General features: G+C 37.3%; 1 long non-coding RNA gene across 1 annotated transcript; it reads left to right on the top strand.

The window, feature by feature from the left end:
• The first annotated feature begins 6994 nt into the window (after positions 1-6994).
• On the top strand, positions 6995-8210 carry LOC138223987 (uncharacterized). The gene is made up of 3 exons (XR_011182379.1): positions 6995-7063; positions 7241-7334; positions 8085-8210. It is a non-coding gene; the product is annotated as an uncharacterized lncRNA (long non-coding RNA).
• The last annotated feature ends 654 nt before the right edge of the window (positions 8211-8864 follow it).

Genomic DNA, 8864 nt, shown 5'->3' with positions numbered 1-8864 from the left:
ATTCCTTATATTTGAAATAAACAGTACTACTGCTTCGGATGTCATTCTGTGTTATGGTAAAGAGGGGGGGTCATGGTATTTGGACAGTTAAGAGACCCTGGCCAAATGGTCAGTTTAAGATTACGCCCACAGGGGGTTCCTAGCTCGCATCTAGAATCCTTATCAGTTAACCCCCTTTCCTGCCATAAACCCCTGTTGCTTAGAAGTTTAATTTTCAGGCAGAACTGACTTAAGTTAACCCTTTTTACATCTTGTGTCTTACTTCAAGAGCAACTGAATACATGAGGAATGACAGCAGCCGAAGACTGAGAGAAAATAGGATGTTTTGTGAGATGTGAAGACTTCAAAAACTCCATTCCGAGGCTTAAAGCAATGTCCTACACCGACAGGCTGAAGAAACTGAACTTTTAAGCCTTGGACAGAGAAGAATATGGAGGGGATCTGATACAAGTATTCAAACAATCAAATGCATTGAAAAAGTCAACAGTTGGACCCAACTAGAGGCCACGAGTGCAAACTATGTTGAAGTGCTCTTAAAACTGTAAAAGCTGTGAACAGGAGGTACATCTTTATCCAAAAGGATTGTGAAAGTATGGAATAAGCTACCCAACCACTTTGTTGAAGCTGGTATTTAAAACTAACAACCTAAATAATACCCCTGAATCAATTCTCAACATATGGTTTAGATGTGCTATAAATGACCTCTGATCATTTGTAATATTTATGGTAACCTACTACAGTTTACTTTTTAATTTGTGTAGCTTCATATTCATCTGATACTCAAAAGGCCAAATAACTATCAGTTATGTGGGTGTGGATTAACATGGATACAGCAGGGAGCAGACTGCGGTAACCTTTTTGTTCAAGGTAATTCATCTGTCACATACTGTTACAAAAGTATTCCTACTCAAAACTTCCATGGAAATGTTCCTAATCTTCATGTGATTTGGCAATCTTCCAAAGTTCAACAGGAACACAAACTCTCAATCAGCACAATTACTTGAAACTCTTTTGACTCTGGTCAACTGGAGCAATACAGAGATCTGTGCAAGAATCCTTGCATTTCTTAATTTCTGTCAATGATCAAGATTCACTAGTTAATCTAGTTAAACTAGGCTTGTTTGCATATGATATCCAATCAGTAAGATTAACAAATACTCCATAATCAGCAAATAAAAAGATTAGTTTGATCAAATTTGAGACTGTAAACGCTGGGCAGGGGAAGTTTAATATCGATACGTGCAGGGTTTCACATCCTGTACACAAAGTAACACAAAAAAGGGAGCACTGACATACAAGAGTCTAGTGACCAAAAAAGAATTGGGTGTTTCTCTTGACACATTATTTATGTTTTCTAGACAACGTGGGGAAGCAGCAGTATAGGCAAACAGAATATTAGGATAGAAGTGAAACACAGGCAGTTTCTCCTGCATACCCTGGCTCTGGAGGAACACAAGTGCTTCAGAACACTGGCAACTATTTTTCCATTCAATCAAGACTGCTGGACTGTACCACAGTCCAGTAAAATTTCCAGAAACACGGATTTATAAAAAAATACCTAAGGAAAGTGCTTCTCACTATACTTCAAGATCTTCAATGTTTGGTGCCCCAGCATACTTCTACAATGCCTGATGATGTCATTCATGGTGCAGCACTCCAGTCAGCTGCAAGGACCCCTGAGCTGCCCAAGACTCCATTTACTGAGCCTACAGATGTGTCTTGTCCTTCTGTTCCTGCTGCCTCCTTCGTATTTTTGTGTTCTTCTTGTTATCTACAGCCAAGCTATTTTCTCTATTTTCCTCATTTATTTTTCCACTGATCTGTAAGACATACTATCTGCTAATCTGTTCATGTGCTGCCAACAGACAGGTCTGTATACTTTTCCCACTTAAGTGACATCTCGGAATAAAGTCTGCTCTTCTTGTGACTTCACAAGGCAATAAGTACTATAAACCTACTTATCAAGGAAATATAAGAGACAGCATTATACAATCTCCTGCCATGTAGGAATGCTAATTAAGCATGGCACCTCTCCAGTCAAGAAGAGGATATCTCCTGTCCCAGTAACAGAGTAGAAGGTTCAGAAAGATGGGAAGGTATGCAAGAACTCCTTCCAAAAGATTAGATCCTTTAAAAGCTGGGGAAATGTTCCTAATAATTGCCCACATGTCCCAGAAGTACATTTTTTTCATTTTGTTGATAATAAAGCAATAGTGTGGGAAGATCCAGAAACATTGTAACCAACTCTACTGAATTCCAAGAAACAAAAAGCTCTCGTAAATATCACTTAATTGGTCTTAAAGACGTATTGGTCTTAAAGACGTATTTACAATATACTATGCTTCTATTGGTAAAAGATTGAATTTTAATGTTAAATTTAAACTAGCCAAGCAAAAATTGTTTGTCTGCAGCTAATGACTATCACGGAAGAAAACAAAAAACGGAAAGTAAACAACTCAGTAAGAGACGAATCCAAGAAACAAGAGGAAGTAGAGAAGAGCTCTGTTGAACCAGGGAAGCAAAGTTTGATATGCTACCCACCATCTCTAGTCTGCAACAGATGTACTTGCACTCTTGAAAAATGTCAGATCATCTCCGAAGTCTGGATCTCACACAACACAATCTTCAATTATCAAGTGATAATCTTCCCCAATATTCAAAAACAAGCAATAGGATCACACCAAACATTTGTAATCTGTGTACTTCCTAAGGGAATAAGCAATTTGCATTTACCTTCTGCTTGGGTACTTTTCTAGACAGAACTTACATAAAATTACCTTCAATAAATGTAATTATAGTAATTTAAAAACTTGAGCTTAAATATAAAATTTTGAGTTTCTGAAGTCTTTTAGAATATATCTTACTTAGGCCTGTTGCAGTTATGCCATAGCTACAGTATAACAAGTAAAACGGAAGAAAGTTAATTCAACCATACCCCCTAGAATTATAGAGGACTCTTGATTCTATTGTCTGGGTGTTTCCTGTTTTCATCTGCCAGAAACTAGAAAGCTAAACACCTGAAACTCCTGTTCTGGACCCTGACATCTCCCAGAAACACCAAAGCCCATCCAATACCTTTTTAGCTCCATTGCTATGCAGATAACTAATGTTTTCAAAAGAACTAGATTCCATTCTCCATTTCTCCTCTCTCTCAGCTGTCTCCGGTGACCTTCTTTCATCCTCCACTCTGGCATCCTCGCCAGCCTCTGAAAATCAGGATCTCTACCTGTCAGCAGCTGCAGCTGTGCATTTCAGATAGCCACAGTGCAACATTCCCAAAGTGCATGTAACAATGTTCTTTTAATTGGGTGAACAGCTGTGGTGGCAACAATGAAAGGACACAGCATTCAAACCCACTCAACACTCGCTTAAACATGGTCACTAAGATGTTTCAAAGTAAAGAGGAGCTTCAACATAAGCACACTGGTGGGTTTCCACTTCCAGCCATATAGAGGCCATTTCTGCCAGAAAGAATGCATGCTGGAACATTTTGCATTACAGATGCAGTCATGTAGAAAGAACATCAGATTTCATTTTAACAATAAGCATACTACATTTTTGGACAGTGCGCAGCTTCATTTAAAATGTGTTTTTCTTAGTCTAATGATCATATGTCTTTATGTAGTAATTGTATGTAGTCATTTTAATATTTCAATTTGTAAATTCACAGAATTCTTTAACTTGTGTGGGATGTTGGAAAATGTAGTTTTGGATGTCTGTTACGAGCACAACCTGCATCAATTGATCCTCATTATTCAATCTCCTCTTCCTTCACTATTTAAACCCTCCTAGTCCTCGCCCGGTATTAGGAATTCTTCCGCCTCCTGAGCTCACCTCTGCCTTTGACCACTACAATGAAGACTCTTCTCGCCTCGGACCCTTTCGACTTCCCTTTTGTCTCGCCCCTCTCTGATTTGTTTGCCTCTCTGTTTTCACTACCTGGATTTGACCGCCTCACCTGGAACTACTGACTGCTCTTCTGCCTCACCCTTCTCGGACTCGTAGCGCTTCGGGCTCATTTGGAAGACCTACTTCGAGTTCTTTATAACTCGATGTGCGACAATGTCCAGGTATTCGGCCCACGTGCCTCATTAAAAACTGTGGTACTGTACATGGTTTTCTTGGTATGTCCTGTTCCTGTTTTTAATAGAACATTACAAAATGGAACATTTATTTTATAAATGTAAAATTAAATTGCACTCACAAAACCCAGTAGTACTGTGAATATTTGTCTATCGACTTTGTCCCCTATTTATACATTGCAATACATATGCAATAATATTGCTCCATGCAAAGTTCAAATTTCATTAAAGAATATTGTTATACTCTTCTTTTTGCAAATTAATTAATATAAAAGAGCAATGTGTATTGTCTCTGGTATACATCTAAACAGTTGTACATCCCGTAAGGAAATAAAACACGCAAAAAAGGTTCCACATATATAGTATTGCTCCACAGTATTCAGAAACCACGTATGAGACTGTACATTGCTGTGTTTTATTGGTTCCTAACACTCCTCAAAGCACTCTAAAAATGTACTGTATCAATTTCAGATTCTTTCAGTAAATTAATGACAGAGCTTCACAATGTTTCTTCTGGTTTCAGTGATATATTTCTCCTTACCTGATAATAGAAATCCATCTCTGTCAACACCTATCTTAAACATAACATATAAACACATAACTCATGAATCATTGTTTCATTAGAAATGCAATTAAGCAAAAATATATTTAATTAGAAATAGGGAGATAAAAGAAATGTTGGTGCCCTGAAATTGGCTGTGAAAAGTTTCCTCTTCTAATACAAGGTGTGCTATAAAAAAGCCTATCTTATCTTTCACACTGAGGTGAAAACAAGATGTTATTAGCACGTTTATTATTTTTTTAACAGTTATGATTCCAGCTTAGAAAGCTATATAATCAAATTATGTTTGCTTAAAATACTGACTGACTGATAAGATTGTATAAGCTCAGGTTCCAAAGGTCTGTTTTCTGAGTCACTTTAAATTCTACTTTCTTAATTCCTCAACATTGTAAAATTCTGCACATAACATGGAGAAATAATGACTGAAAATGTATTGTTTTTCCCTTTCCCAAGGGACAATTTTAAACCACTTCAGTGTTTTAATTTATAGAAGATCTTAAGAAGACATGGAAATAGTCATTTGCTCAAATTAAACACAGTAACAGTTTGATTCCAAAGATATTAAAAGGATCCTTCAGTTATATCTAGATACTGTTTTGCTACTGAGGGCAATTAATTTTTCTAATTTATTCTTCCAGGGATATAGCTTCTTTGTAGTTATTAAGTGTAGATTAGTATTTTATTTCTGCCTGTGAAGCATTTTAATCCTAAAGAACACCTTAACCCAGACTTCCATTCGCTTTCTCTGTTCTTTTACACGTACAGTATGAAATGTATTCTTCCTTATGTCAACATACACAGTATTTCACAACTCATTGTCTTCCTGAAGGACATCCTTCTCTTATCCCCCAATTGAAAACTACTAAGAGATTAAACTGTCAAAAAGGGCTGTGATTTTTTCTGAATGCAATCTACTGTATCAATCTATTGTTTTATGTGAGGTATAGAATGGACAAATGCCCTTGCACTGAGTTATTAGGACTATGTGAATATTTTACCACCTTAGCAACAGGAATGTACAAATGTTTCAAAGCCTTCTGCTGATTTTCCTGACATGTTTTCTGCCGGTCCCTTTGCTCATTTGTGAATGTGGCCTGATCTACAGCAGGTGAAGTCTGGGAGCTATGACACACATTCCACTTCTTAATGATGGATGTGAGTGTACTCAAAAAGTGAAGTTGCCTTCTCATGATCGGGGCCTTTGTACCACTGTGCTGCCAATTTGTTTTGAGAACTCTTTTATCTTTGAGGTGTTTGTCATGTCACTGTGTGATAAGTGAGCTGTGAAATCTTTGTGAAGTATTAAGTGAGTTGAGATCTCTAAAGTCTTTAAAGGGAACTGAAAGAGACAGATGCTTTTATCATGAAGTCTACTGTAGTTAAACCTCTATTGATTACAGATGGGTGTCCATGGCCAAAAGTGATATTTTTTTCATTTTACACTTCCACTAATTTCAATTCACGCTACCACTGCTATTAAGAACATGTGCACTGTGGGACCTATCTGCTTTTTTCACACTGTGAACTCTGAAGTGCCCCAGCCAGGTGATCATCAGTGGGAGGAGGACTGTGGCTCTGAACAGGTTCTCAGGTGTTTGGAAAGCCACAGTGGTCATTACTGTGTTTACATCCGAGGACACTTCAGACAGCTAGAACTTGATGGCAACACGTGGCTGTTAGTATGGCACTTTCAATCTTACATTCCTTTCATGAGCTGAATACTGTCACAGTCAAGTTACCAGCGCCGATTAACAGATATGGGCAGATAAGATGACTATCCGTCTTTTGTTGGAGATATACAGCCTGAGTGAGGAGATCCAGACTCAATTCCCACAAGACCAACCTATTCTTTTGTGCCACCTGAGCCCTCAGTTACATAATTGTCCACTATATCCACTCTGCCATCTACACAGCTATACTGTCTGTACTTTAACTCACTGATGAATCTTTTTGGAAATCAAAAGCAATAAAGATCTGGCATAAATTGGGTGCTTAATAAAATGTCTGTTTCAAAGTTGTTTTTTTTGCAATGTGCAATTATTCATGTCAATTATGTGCAATCTTAGAAGAACACTTTAAAAATATTGTCTCACGTAACACAGTGCTGGATCACATTTCTGAAAGTATTTTGCAGGATTTTAGGGAAATTTTAATTCAGAAGAATCCTGAAGTGAGTTAAAGTGTGCATGATTTAATATATATATATGTCTTGTCTATGTTGGCAGTAGTTTATCACTGTTAGCTGATAAACCGTATTGCACTTCAAAGATATAAAACAATTGTCAGCTTTACTTGTGAAGATAAAAGACTCAGGTTGCCAGGAGATTCTTTTCCTGCTCCAGTGACCAGTCCAGAATGAAAGTTAAAGGACATGACAGGGAAGCCCATCTTGAAATTAACAGGTTCTTGCTCAATTCAGGTAATATGTCAGGATAAACTTGGAAGTGTGATGATGAGAATCACATTAGTATGAGTAAGTCTGTAACTCTCTCTAATCTGATCTAGACCAGCTTGTTCTTGGGTGCCTGTGTCCTTGTGTCTTCTAGATGTGTAGAATTTTCTCCTGATATTATACAGTACATTGTTTCCTTGACAGAGCCACTGAAGCACGAAAACAGCACACATTCTTCATAAGCAGAAGACAATGCAGACCTTCACACGGTACATGAGTATTTATCTTCTTAATGCCGGTAAGTTAATTTTGGAAACATGGTTACTGTAGAAAATAATTAACCAAAAAAGCAAGGGATCAAATCAGTTTGGAGGCTTAGAAGGTGATATTTAAATTGTTTCCTGCTGCTTCTGTCTTTTACACTGGTGACTAGTTTTTTTTACTAGAAATCCCCAGCACTAAATTAAATAGGTCTTGCACACATGCAAGAGTGGTATTTACAGTATCTTTGAAAACTAAACCTAAAGAAAGGTTAGAATGTCTGTGTAGTGTATTAGGGGTAATTTATGCATTAAACAGGTCAATGAATGCAAACAATGAACACTTTGTAGCGGGCACATAATCCCCAAAACTCAAATATATATATATTTCATCACTCAATCAATAACCAAAACTGATTCTTTATTAAGAATTCTTCGGTATCTCCAACAAACTGCCTGTAAGTGATAGTGTGAGCAGTCCTCTGGAACACAAATTAGATTTAAATAGTAAACTATTTAGTCCTGACTGCTACAAATATTGCCCTGTAAGAACATATTGTCCTAAGCTGTGAACTAAAATTCCTTATTGCAAAAAACTGTTGAATAGTGTTTATACTACTTCTAATTAGTTGAAAAAAGCCAGCATTTCAACTCCCTTCTTATACTCTGAGTACTTGAAGACTACCAGGGTAACACAGTGTTAATATATAATTATTGAGGACTATCTCCATTTGTTTCAAACTGAATGTCATGTCATGTCATTTACTAAACTGCTTTATACCATACAGTGTTGCGGGAAGCCGGAGTCTACCCAGCAAGCAACGAGCACAAGGCAGGATACACCCTGGACGGGGCGTCAGTCCATTGCAGGGCAAGTGCATCCAATCATTGGGGAAATTTGGCCCGGACACCAGGATAACTCCCTACTCTTGTGGGAAATGCCCAGGAATTTTTAATGACTACTGAGAGTCAGGACCTCGGTTTATCGTTTCATTCCGAACATCAGTCTTACTGAATGTGAAAGAAAGAATGTTAAAGTCAAGCTGAAGTGAAAAATCCTGTACTTTTAATTATATGCATTTAAAATTGAGGATTTAAAACAGGAAGCAATTCTTTCTCAATGTGTACTCAATTTGAACGGCTGACTACCTCATGGCAGATGGGCTGGATGGCCTCCTCTCTTTCTTAACTTTTCTGATGACCTTGTGTAAGTGAAAAACTCTCTGCTCCTCTAACTGGCACTAACCTGTAAGGATGGCAGGGTTGAAAAAGACACTTGGTAAGCAGACAGGTCAGAGAGTACTGGCAAACCACACTGGAGAACTGCAGAAAAATGAAAAAACAGCAATTTTATTTAGTTAAAATAGTGCATTGAAGTAATATCTAAACTTTCTTGTTCTTTAATAAAACTAATCCAAGTACTCTATCTTCAACACAATAATGCCAAAATGGTGCAACTGACAGAGAAAGCAACCAAATCTATTTGAACAAGAAATCATATTTTTCCTACAGTTGAATTTTCATTTTCATATTTGAGGGAATTAAATAAAATGTTTTCACTAAAAGTT

Source organism: Lepisosteus oculatus, chromosome 18, assembly GCF_040954835.1.
Source record: "Lepisosteus oculatus isolate fLepOcu1 chromosome 18, fLepOcu1.hap2, whole genome shotgun sequence".
In the NCBI taxonomy this organism is placed as follows: domain Eukaryota; kingdom Metazoa; phylum Chordata; class Actinopteri; order Semionotiformes; family Lepisosteidae; genus Lepisosteus; species Lepisosteus oculatus.
The sequence above is the reverse complement of the archived record's forward strand: the minus strand, read 5'-3'. Positions and strand labels throughout refer to the sequence as shown.